Below are 7,500 nucleotides of genomic sequence, written 5' to 3'. Positions count from 1 at the left end.
CCCTGTGACACACTTCCGTGTCCTCACAGCCGGGGACTCGCTTCCCTGTGACACACTTCCGTGTCCTCACAGCCGGGGACTCGCTTCCCTGTGACACACTTCCGTGTCCTCACAGCCGGGGACTCGCTTCCCTGTGACACACTTCCGTGTCCTCACAGCCGGGGACTCGCTTCCCTGTGACACACTTCCGTGTCCTCACAGCCGGGGACTCGCTTCCCTGTGACACACTTCCGTGTCCGCACAGCCAGGAACACGCTTCCCTGTGACACACTTCCGTGTCCTCACAGCCGGGGACTCGCTTCCCTGTGACACACTTCCGTGTCCTCCTTCCGGCCCTGGGGGGATCACGGTGCCGAGTGCGAGACAGGAGCCGCGGGCGGCAGGAGGACACGCGAGGGGGAGGAAGGACCCGATCCTCAGTCTCCCCTCCTCCCCTCCTCCTCCTCCCTCTTCCTCCCTCTCTTCCTCCCCCTCTTCCTCTCTCTTCCTCCCCCTCTTCCTCCCCCTCTTCCTCCTCCCTCTTCCTCCCTCTCTTCCTCCCTCTCTTCCTCCCTCTCTTCCTCCCTCTCTTCCTCCCTCTCTTCCTCTCTTCCTCCCTCCCTCCCTCTCTTCCTCCCTTTCTTCCTCTTTTCCTCCCTCTCTTCCTCCCTCTCTTCCTGCCTCTTCCTCCCTCTCTTCCTCCCTTTCTTCCTCCCTTTCTTCCTCTTTTCCTCCCTCTCTTTCTCCCTCTTCCTCCCTCTCTTCCCCTCTTTTCCTCCCTCTCTTCCCTTCTCTTCCTCCCTCTCTTCCTCCCCCTCTTCCTCTCTTCCTCCCCCTCTTCCTCCCTCTCTTCCTCTCCCTCTTCCTCCCCCTCTTCCTCTCTCTTCCTCCCCCTCTTCCTCCCCCCTCTTCCTCTCTTCCTCCCCCTCTTCCTCCCTCTCTTCCTCCCTCTCTTCCTCCCCCTCTTCCTCTCTCTTCCTCCCCTCTTCCTTCCCCTCTTCCTCACTCTCTTCCTCCCCCTCTTCCTCCCTCTCTTCCTCCCTCTCTTCCTCCCTCTCTTCCTCCCTCTCTTCCTCCCCCTCTCTCTTCCTCCCCCTCTTCCTCACTCTCTTCCTCCCTCTCTTCCTCCCTCTCTTCCTCCACCTCTTCCTCTCTCTTCCTCCCCCTCTTCCTCTCTCTTCCTCCCCCTCTTCCTCCCTCTCTTCCTCCCTCTCTTCCTCCCCCTCTTCCTCCCTCTCTTCCTCCCTCTCTTCCTCTCTCTTCCTCCCCCTCTTCCTCCCTCTCTTCCTCCCTCTCTTCCTCCCCTCTTCCTCCCCCTCTTCCTCCCTCTCTTCCTCCCTCTCTTCCTCCCCCTCTTCCTCCCTCTCTTCCTCCCTCTCTTCCTCTCTCTTCCTCCCTCTCTTCCTCCCCCTCTTCCTCTCTTCCTCCACCTCTTCCTCCCTCTCTTCCTCTCCCTCTTCCTCCCCCTCTTCCTCTCTTCCTCCCTCTCTTCCTCCCTCTCTTCCTCCCCCTCTTCCTCCCCCTCTTCCTCCCTCTCTTCCTCCCTCTCTTCCTCCCTCTCTTCCTCCCCCTCTTCCTCCCTCTCTTCCTCCCTCTCTTCCTCACTCTTCCTCCACCTCTTCCTCTCTCTTCCTCCCCCTCTTCCTCCCTCTTTCTCCCTCTTCCTCCCCCTTTTCCTCCCTCTCTTCCTTCCTCTCTTCCTCACTCTCTTCCTCCCTCTCTTCCTCCCTCTCTTCCTCTTCCTCCCCCTCTTCCTCCCTCTCTTCCTCTCTCTTCCTCCCCCTCTTCCTCTCTCTTCCTCTCCCTCTTCCTCTCTCTTCCTCCCCCTCTTCCTCCCTCTCTCTCGCTTCCGCCCCCTCTTCCTCCCTCTCTTCCTCCCTCTTCCTCCCTCTTCCTCCCCCTTTTCCTCCCCCTCTTCCTCACTCTCTTCCTCCCCCTCTTCCTCTCTTCCTCCCTCTCTTCCTCCCTCTCTTCCTCACTCTTCCTCCCCCTCTTCCTCCCTCTCTTCCTCACTCTTCCTCCACTTCTTCCTCCCTCTCTTCCTCTCTCTCTTCCTCACTCTTCCTCCCCCTCTTCCTCCCTCTCTTCCTCACTCTTCCTCCCACTCTTCCTCTCTCTTCCTCCATCTCTTCCTCACTCTTCCTCCCCCTCTTCCTCCCTCTCTTCCTCCCTCTCTTCCTCCCTCTCTTCCTCCCTCTCTTCCTCCCTCTCTTCCTCCCTCTCTTCCTCCCTCTTCCTCCCTCTTCCTCCCTCTTCCTCCCCCTTTTCCTCCCCCTCTTCCTCACTCTCTTCCTCCCCCTCTTCCTCTCTTCCTCCTCTCTTCCTCCCTCTCTTCCTCACTCTTCCTCCCCCTCTTCCTCCCTCTCTTCCTCACTCTTCCTCCACTTCTTCCTCCCTCTCTTCCTCTCTCTCTTCCTCACTCTTCCTCCCCCTCTTCCTCCCTCTCTTCCTCACTCTTCCTCCCTCTCTTCCTCTCTCTTCCTCCATCTCTTCCTCACTCTTCCTCCCCCTCTTCCTCCCTCTCTTCCTCCCTCTCTTCCTCCCTCTCTTCCTCCCTCTCTTCCTCCCTCTCTTCCTCCCCTCTTCCTGATCCTCATCTTCCTCCTCCTCCTCCTCCTCCCTCGGCCCCTCAAGGAGAGAAACTGAGGTGAGACCTGAGGACGTGAAGACTTTATTTCTCTGGAGGAGGACGGGGAGGACGGGGAGGAGGAGGAGGGGAAGAGGAGGAGGGGGAAGAGGAGGAGGGGAGGAGGAGGGGGAGGACGGGAGGAGGAGGAGGAAGAAGGAAGAGGGGGAGGAGGAGGGGGAGGAGGAGAAGGAGGAGGAGGAGGAGGAGGAGGAGAAGGAGGAGGAGGAGAAGGAGGAGGAGGAGGAGGAGGAGGAGGAGGAGGAGGAGGAGGAGGAGGAGGAGGAGGAGGAGAAGGAGGAGAAGGAGGAGGAGGAGGAGGAGGAGGAGAAGGAGGAGGAGGAGGAGGAGGAGGAGGAGGAGGAGAAGGAGGAGGAGGAGAAGGAGGAGGAGGAGGAGGAGGAGGAGGAGGAGGAGGAGGAGGAGGAGGAGAAGGAGGAGGAGGAGAAGGAGGAGGAGGAGAAGAAGGAGGAGGAGGAGGAGGAGGAGAAGGAGGAGAAGGAGGAGGAGGAGAAGGAGGAGGAGGAGGAGGAGGAGGAGGAGGAGGAGAAGGAGGAGGAGGAGAAGGAGGAGGAGGAGGAGGAGGAGGAGGAGGAGGAGGAGGAGGAGAAGGAGAAGGAGGAGAAAGAGGAGGAGGGGGAGGACGGGGAGGGCTGGGTGCGCGTGTGACGGGTCCCGGGACCCCGTGTCCCCCCAGGCGAGGAGTCCGACTGCCTGACAGAGTACGAGGAGGAGCTCGGCCCCGAGTGCTCCCGGGATGAGGGCGGCTCCCCGAGGGCGCCAGCCCGGGCGCCGACGCCGAGCCGGTGAGTGAGGGGGGACACGCGCGTGCGCGCAGACACACGCATGCACACGCCCGCACACGCATGCACACACCCGCACACGCATGCACACGCCCGCACACGCATGCACACGCCCGCACACGCATGCACACGCCCGCACACGCATGTACACGCATGCACACACCCGCACACGCATGCACACACCCGCACACGCATGCACACAGCCGCACACGCATGTACACGCATGCGCACACCCGCACACGCATGTACATGCATGCACACACCCGCACACGCATGCACACGCCCGCACACGCATGCACACACCCGCACACGCATGCACACACCCGCACACGCATGCACACGCCCGCACACGCATGCACACGCCCACACACGCATGCACACGCCCACACACGCATGCACACGCCCGCACCCGCATGCACACGCCCGCACACGCATGTACACGCATGCACACGCATGCACACGCCCGCACACGCATGTACACGCCCGCACACGCCCGCACACGCATGCACACGCCCGCACACGCATGCACTCGCCCGCACACGCATGTGCGCACACACGCTCTCCCCGGAAGCCGTGGGTCGGGGGGTCCAGGGCCCGGGTCGCCCCTCACACGCGCCCCCCGCCCCGGGTCATGTCACGGACACGTGAAAGCCGACCCCCACGCGTGTTCACGCCCGGGCCGGGAGGTGTGCAAGGCCGGGGAGGGCGGGGCCGAGGGCTGACACGCGTGTGCATGTGTCCTGATGCATGTGTGTGCTGACACGCATGTGCGCTGACACACGTGCGCTGACACACGTGCGCTGATACACGCGTGCGCTGACACACACATGCGCTGACTCCTGTGTGCGCTGACACACGTGAATGTGTGATAACCGGTGCATGTGTGCTGATGCGCATGTCCATGCATGTGCTGACACGTGTGTGCACCGACCTGCTCACATGCGTACTGACGTGTGTGTGCTGACCTCACGTGTGCGCTGACACGCGTGTACACATATGTGATGACACATGTTCACTGTACGCTGACACGCGTGTGCACGTGTGTGATGACACGTGTTCGCGTTTGCACGTGTGTGAAGACGCGTGTTCGCGTGTGCACGTGTGTGATGACATGTTCGCGTGTGCACGTGTGTGATGACGCGTGTTCGCGTGTGCACGTGTGTGATGACGCGTGTTCGCGTGTGCACGTGTGTGATGACATGTTACACGCGTGTGCGCTGACACGCGCCCGTCCCACCCCCCAGGAGGACGACGCGGCGAGGACACTCCGGCAGCGGCGCTTCCCGCCCCAGGACGCCGGGGGACCCTGAGCGCACACGCGTGACCCACGCGTGACCCCTGCACCGACGACCTCTGACCTCCCCCTCCCCCCCACCGAAACGCACAACCTCGCACGCGACCCCGGCGCTCGCTCGCCCGCTCGCTCGCTCCGGGAGGCGGAGGCCGGGGAGTGGCCGCGAGTGCGAGCCCGCGGGGACCCGGGACCAGGAAACCAATAAAACGGGAAAAGATCCCGGAGCGTGTTCTGCCGCGTTCGTGCGTGTGCGTGTGCGTGTGCGTGTGTGTGTGTGTGTGTGTGTGTGTGTGTGTGTGTCTGTGTGTGTGTCTGTGTGTGTGTGTCTCTGTGTGTGTGTGTCTGTGTGTGTGTCTCTGTGTGTGTGTGTGTGTCTGTGTGTGTGTGTGTGTGTCTGTGTGTGTCTGTGTCTGTGTGTGTCTGTGTCTGTGTGTGTCTGTGTGTGTGTGTGTCTGTGTGTGTGTCTGTGTGTCTGTGTGTGTCTGTGTGTGTGTCTGTGTGTGTGTGTCTGTGTGTGTGTGTGTGTGTGTCTGTGTGTGTCTGTGTGTGTGTCTGTGTGTGTGTGTCTGTGTGTGTGTGTGTGTGTGTGTGTGTGTGTGTGTCTGTGTGTGTGTCTGTGTGTGTGTGTCTCTGTGTGTGTGTGTCTGTGTGTGTGTCTGTGTGTGTGTGTCTGTGTGTGTGTGTGTCTCTGTGTGTGTGTGTCTGTGTGTGTGTGTGTCTGTGTGTGTGTGTGTCTGTGTGTGTGTGTCTCTGTGTGTGTGTGTCTGTGTGTGTGTGTGTCTGTGTGTGTGTGTCTCTGTGTGTGTGTGTCTGTGTGTGTGTGTCTGTGCGTGTGTGTGTGTGTGTGTGTGTGTGTGTGTCTGTGTGTGTGTGTGTGTGTCTGTGTGTGTGTGTCTGTGTGTGTGTCTGTGTGTGTGTCTGTGTGTGTCTGTGTGTCTGTGTCTGTGTGTGTGTGTGTGTCTGTGTGTGTGTGTGTGTGTCTGTGTGTGTGTGTCTGTGTGTGTGTCTGTGTGTGTCTGTGTGTCTGTGTCTGTGTGTGTGTGTGTGTCTGTGTCTGTGTGTGTGTGTCTGTGTGTGTGTGTGTGTCTGTGTGTGTCTGTGTGTGTGTGTGTGTGTGTCTGTGTGTGTCTGTGTGTGTGTGTGTCTGTGTGTGTGTGTGTCTGTGTGTGTGTGTGTGTGTGTCTGTGTGTCTGTGTATCTGTGTGTGTCTGTGTGTGTGTGTCTGTGTGTGTCTGTCTGTGTGTGTGTCTGTGTGTGTGTGTGTGTCTGTGTGTGTGTGTGTCTGTGTCTGTGTGTGTGTGTGTGTGTCTGTGTGTGTGTGTGTCTGTGTGTGTGTCTGTGTGTGTGTGTGTCTGTGTGTGTGTCTGTGTGTGTGTGTCCGTGTGTCCATGCGCCCTTACACGCCAGCGAGGGCACCGGAACTCTACACACAGGGTCCCGGGCGGGGACAGGCTTCCCTGTGACACGCTTCCGTGTCCTCACAGCCAGGAACACGCTTCCGTGTGACACACTTCCGTGTCCTCACAGCCGGGGACTCGCTTCCCTGTGACACACTTCCGTGTCCTCACAGCCGGGGACTCGCTTCCCTGTGACACACTTCCGTGTCCTCACAGCCGGGGACTCGCTTCCCTGTGACACACTTCCGTGTCCTCACAGCCGGGGACTCGCTTCCCTGTGACACACTTCCGTGTCCTCACAGCCGGGGACTCGCTTCCCTGTGACACACTTCCGTGTCCTCACAGCCGGGGACTCGCTTCCCTGTGACACACTTCCGTGTCCTCACAGCCGGGGACTCGCTTCCCTGTGACACACTTCCGTGTCCTCACAGCCGGGGACTCGCTTCCCTGTGACACACTTCCGTGTCCTCACAGCCGGGGACTCGCTTCCCTGTGACACACTTCCGTGTCCTCACAGCCGGGGACACGCTTCCCTGTGACACACTTCCGTGTCCTCCTTCCGGCCCTGGGGGGAACCTGCGCTCGGCGCGGGATCACGGTGCTGAGTGCGAGACAGGAGCCGCGGGCGGCAGGGAGGACACGCGAGGGGGAGGGAGGACCCGATCCTCAGTCTCCCCTCCTCCCCCTCCTCCTCCTCCCTCTCTTCCTCCCTCTCTTCCTCCCTCTCTTCCTCCCCCTCTTCCTCCCTCTTCCTCTCTCTTCCTCCCCCTCTTCCTCTCTCTTCCTCCCCCTCTTCCTCCCTTTCTTCCTCTTTTCCTCCCTCTCTTCCTCCCTCTCTTCCCCTCTCTTCCTCCCTCTTCCTCCCTCTCTTCCTGCCTCTTCCTCCCTCTCTTCCTCTCTCTTCCTCCCTCTCTTCCTCTTTCTCCCTCTCTTCCTCCCTCTTCCTCCCTCTCTTCCTCTCTTCCTCTCTTCCTCCCTCTTCTCCCTCATCCTCCTTCCTCCTCCTTCCTCTTTTCTCATCCTTTCTTCTCCTTCCTCCTTTCCTTCCTCCCTCTTCCTCTCTTCCTCCTCTTTCCGCCACCTTCCACCTCCTTCTTCCTCTTCATCCTTCTCCCTCCTCCTTCCTCATCTGTATCTTCCTCCTCCTCCATCTCCTTCCTCCTCCTCCATCTCCTTCCTCCTCCTCCATCTCCTTCCTCCTCCTACATCTCCTTCTTCCTCCTCCATCTCCTTCCTCCTCCTCCTCCTCCATCTCCTTCCTCCTCCTCCTTCTCCTCCTCCTTCTCCTCCTTCTCCTCCTCCTCCTCCTCCTCCTTCTCCTCCTCCTCCTCCTCCTTGTTCCTCGTTCATCTTTTTCCTCCTTCCTCCTCCCTCTTCATCCTCCTCTCTTCCAACCTCTTC

At 60.2% G+C, this 7,500-nt stretch overlaps 1 long non-coding RNA gene across 1 annotated transcript; it reads left to right on the top strand.

The window, feature by feature from the left end:
- The first annotated feature begins 3,301 nt into the window (after nucleotides 1-3,301).
- On the top strand, nucleotides 3,302-4,929 carry LOC132650565 (uncharacterized). Its single transcript, XR_009588866.1, has 2 exons — nucleotides 3,302-3,411; nucleotides 4,653-4,929. It is a non-coding gene; the product is annotated as an uncharacterized LOC132650565 (long non-coding RNA).
- The last annotated feature ends 2,571 nt before the right edge of the window (nucleotides 4,930-7,500 follow it).

Source organism: Meriones unguiculatus (assembly GCF_030254825.1).
Source record: "Meriones unguiculatus strain TT.TT164.6M chromosome 13 unlocalized genomic scaffold, Bangor_MerUng_6.1 Chr13_unordered_Contig_2907, whole genome shotgun sequence".
Classification (NCBI taxonomy): Eukaryota; Metazoa; Chordata; class Mammalia; order Rodentia; family Muridae; genus Meriones; species Meriones unguiculatus.
Note: the sequence above shows the minus strand (reverse complement) of the source record. Positions and strands in the feature narration are given on the sequence as shown.